The sequence below is a fragment of the Nomascus leucogenys genome, chromosome 12, assembly GCF_006542625.1.
Source record: "Nomascus leucogenys isolate Asia chromosome 12, Asia_NLE_v1, whole genome shotgun sequence".
Taxonomy (NCBI): Eukaryota; Metazoa; Chordata; class Mammalia; order Primates; family Hylobatidae; genus Nomascus; species Nomascus leucogenys.
The window spans coordinates 38,595,387-38,599,673 of record NC_044392.1 but is presented as its reverse complement, the minus strand read 5'-3'; the positions used below and the strand labels follow the sequence as shown (position 1 = coordinate 38,599,673).

Below are 4,287 nucleotides of genomic sequence, written 5' to 3'. Positions count from 1 at the left end.
TACATAAAAGTACAAACACCAGAAAATAGGAATGGTGAGAATCACCTTACAGTCTGTTCACCATACACGCTGAATTTTTAATGAATGAAGTATTATTATTCCTGGGAATAATAATGTGTCTAGGATTTTCTTTAAAATGATCCAGTTATGGTAGGAAGTGACAGATATTGATTTAAAATTTTAATCACACATTGGCCCTTGTCGAAGCTAAGTACCTGATTGATTGCACTCTTTTCTTTTGCATCTGCTTGCCAATTTTCATAATAAAATGCAAGGCAATATCAAATACATTATTTGGGAGAAGGAACTCAGAAACAGGTGGAGTTACAAGGAATATGAGCACCCTAAGAACGCTTGGAGATATTGAGAAGGACCCCAAGTTTCCTAATGTACATAAGATGGACATTCAAGCCCATTTTTACTTAAATGTTAAAAGACAAGATGACTTCAAAAAGCTGGAGAACTTAGGGACAGTCAGGGGCTGACATTTAGGTCATACAAGGCTTAGAAGAATCACCTGGTATATGATAGGTGTTAATAGTGAGTCACTCTTGTTACTTCCTACAGGGTGCTATTGGAGGTATAGAAATAAGCCCACATGGATCTTGTTCTTCTTGAAGACTCTGTCCTTGCTCTCTCTCTCTGCCAGCCTCCATATCATATATTATTTTTATGCCATCTGTAGGATCCACATGGCACTAAATCTATTGTAAAGACTTGGTATAATTGAGTCCATGTAAATGTACCAATATAACAGAGGAAGTGCTTCCACTGCCCCATAAGTGACATTCAATTGTGCCCTCTTGATCTCTGACCTCACTAAGGTGTAAAGAACCAGAGATGAAGGTTAGTTGATCAACTAGTGATCAACTCTGGCCCTCCATGCTGCCCTTTCAGTCTCTGGAAGAACAACAGATGGGATCCAGATGGCCATGTTAGTCCACAGTGCTTTAATTAGTGGTACAGTCCTACCAGCAGAGGAGGAACTTTTATAGATATTCCTTAGAAGGCCAGCGTTAGGGGAGAGAGGAAAAGGAATGAGGCCTTGCCTCATCACAGAAATCCCTCTCAAATTAGCAAGAACACAAACATGGGTAATTAGAGGAAATGCATACTGGAGTGCTTGTTGTTATTCCCGTGGCCGCCTGTTAACTTGCGGCACTTATCTCATTAGCAGACAGCGAGAGAGAATACTCTGTCCCAGGGTCTTGCACATCCTGGAATTGATGTGCTTTCAGAAATGAACTGGGTGCCGAGAAACTGATCCAAACAGGAAGGAATCAGATGCATTACGAATCAGAATCTCTGATGTGTTCCCATGTGGCTTCATTACTTAAGGTAACCACAGAGTGAGTGGGTGGGAAACAAGGAGGCAGGGTCCTCATTTAAGAAAAAATATCATCAAGAAATCAAGGACTCTGGAAGTGAGTCAAATCCCATTGAAATCCCTAATTTGCACATTCAGATTAATCACATGTGAAAAAAATGGAACAGTAAATAGTCCACAATGACCTAGAAAGAATTATTTAATGACTTACTGTCTCTGCAAACTAAATGTTTAACTTGTGGATGGTAGGGAATTTGATAGAGATTTCACAGTATCCCCTATGGTCTTCTTTTTTTTTTCGAGACGGAGTCTGGCTCTGTAGCCCAGGCTGGAGTGCAGTGGCGCGATCTCGGCTCACTGCAAGCTCCACCTCCCGGGTTCACGCCATTTTTCTGCCTCAGCCTCCCGAGTAGCTGGGACTACAGGTGCTCCCCACAATGCCCTGCTAAGTTTTTGTATTTTTTTTAGTAGAGATGGGGTTTCACCGTGTTAGCCAGGATGGTCTGGATCTCCTGACCTTATGATGCCACCCCCCTCGGCCTCCCGAAGTGCTGGGATTACAGGCGTGAGCCACCGCGTCCAGCCTCCCCTATTGTCTTCTTATCCCTCATCACACACACACACTCTTTACTTTTTTCCCAGGTTCTCGGTGACTTCTTTGAATTGAGAAATTGTGTATTTCTCTATTACTAAACAATCTATTAATTTCTAACAATCTATTAATTTCCACAAAGATGGATAGAGAGCTTGATATGTGCAAGTTACTCTGACGGGTTGGAAAACAAAGATGAGTGAGACATTGACTCTGATTTTCAATAAGCTCATGGTCTAGGCAGAACTTAGACTTTACCATTTTTGTTTGTTTGTTTTTGAAGGTTTCAAATTTATTTCTTCAATAATGCCGTATCTTAAGGGTATACAGTGCTTTCACTTGGCGTCGATTATGAGGTTTTTTTTTAAACAATTCAGTACTATACCAGCTGGGATGATTACTGATCTCTCCATTCCTTTAGGGTGACTCTGCCAACAGGGGACAGGTTCCCTTTTATTCTGATTTGTGTTGCTACATATATCCATACAGCAATACAGACAGTGTCTTCACTAACTAATACAGCATTACGGTCTTTGTCATGAAAATCAGATGTAGGTTTCTGGTGGCTCTGCTTGCCATTGTTTGCGGAATGCTTGGAACATGGAGACGACTTAGTGAATTTTTGACCAAGGGAAACATTGTGAAGGTGAAGATAGAACTGAGGAAATATAGCTGCTGCTTTGGTGCAAATTCACTTCAGGTACCTTTGAAGAGTGCTGAAACACAAAAGCCACTCATGCTTTACTTTTTTTTTTTTTTCTTTTTCTGAGACTGAGTCTTCCTCTGTCGCGCAGGCTGGAGTGCAGTGGCGTGATCTCAGCTCACTGCCATCTCCACCTCCCAGGTTCAAGCGATTCTCCTGCCTCAGCCTCCCAAGTAGCTGGGATTACAGGCACCCACCACCATGCCCAGCTAATTTTTTGTATTTTTAGTAGAGACAGCGTTTCACCATGTTGGCCAGGGTGGTTTAGAACTCCTGACCTCAAGTGATCCGTCTGCCTTGGCCTCTCAAACTGCTGGGATTACAGGCGTGAGCCACTGCACCCTGCTTTCAAACTTCACTTGTAAGGATAAAATAACATGCACCACCAAAATAATACTTGTTACTTATTGTGTGCCTACAGTAGATAAGGAACTCACATGTTGTCTCATTTAATCCCTAGAGCGTCCTACAAAGTATTGATAAAATGATAAATGATTCCCATTTTACACATGAGGAAATAGTTATTGGTAGATTTGGGCAACAGTACTAAGAACAATGGCTCTAATATAGTAAATGCTTACATCTTAGTTGAAGGACATGCATGGGTAAGTCACCCAGCAAGTGGGCGAAGACTCTGAACTTGAATCTGGTTCTACCTTCCCGTGCTTGTTTTTTTACCTGCCATTGTTTCTTACTCCATCATCTGAATGCTCAGGATAGATGAGGACTTAAACAAAAAGGGGAAAATGTCCCTAAGATTTTGGGCCATCCTATAGAAACATGTGAGCACTCATGACCAGCAGAGTCACCATACAGCCAATTGAGGTGACACTTTGAGCAGTGACTTAGTGGGATTCTTTTGCTGTAGGTTAACTAGAGTCCGAGGAGCATACAGCTGTGGAAAAGATGATTTAGTTAATTGGTAATAAAATAGAACAGAATAGAAATATGCTGTCAGTCTATAAACACCTTCTTCAACTCCCTCAGCAAAGGGATTCCCTTCTTCCGTACCCACCCCTCATATTACCCTTTAATGATAAGTGTTTTCTTTTTGATTCCCTGATAATAATTGAAAGCAGTTTACATGTTTGGGTAAGTGTAAATATGTGGGAGCAGAGAGATAGCTATAGTATGCCCTGTTCAGGGACTCTCACATTCTATAAAGTTCCTGGGCCTGAACCAGAGAGACTCATAATTCAGCCTCCACAGAAACCCTGCTCTGTGGTCAAGCAGCTCAGAACAATAGGCAGATGAAGCCAATGGAAGTCAAGATTATTTGTTGAGGGAGCCTAGGCTTTTCAGAGGCTTAGGTTTTACCACCAAGCAGAACATAAAGAGAAGAAAACTACAGAACGTGAGAGATCTGTTTTGGTCCTACCTATTTGTTTTCTTTTTCATTTTGGCTGTCGTTGGGCCCCTTTAGAGGTACCATTTTGGTTCCTTTTGGGTCTTGCTCTTTGCTGATGATTAGCAATGATACAAGGTGAAAGTTGGTAAGACTTAGGTCTCCCAGAGTTTGGCATAGAAAAACTGAGAACAAAAGGCTTTGAGACTCAATGAGTAAAACTCCAATAATGAACTAATAAGCATTAGGATAGAATTTTGGAACAAAGGATTTACCCAGCACTTCTTTAAGTCACACCATGAAATTATCTGTTTAATTAC

General features: G+C 41.3%; 1 pseudogene; it reads right to left on the bottom strand.

Annotated features, from left to right (window-relative positions):
* Positions 1-2,316: 2,316 nt before the first annotated feature.
* LOC115837497 lies at positions 2,317-2,558 on the bottom strand (annotated as a pseudogene).
* Positions 2,559-4,287: the final 1,729 nt, after the last annotated feature.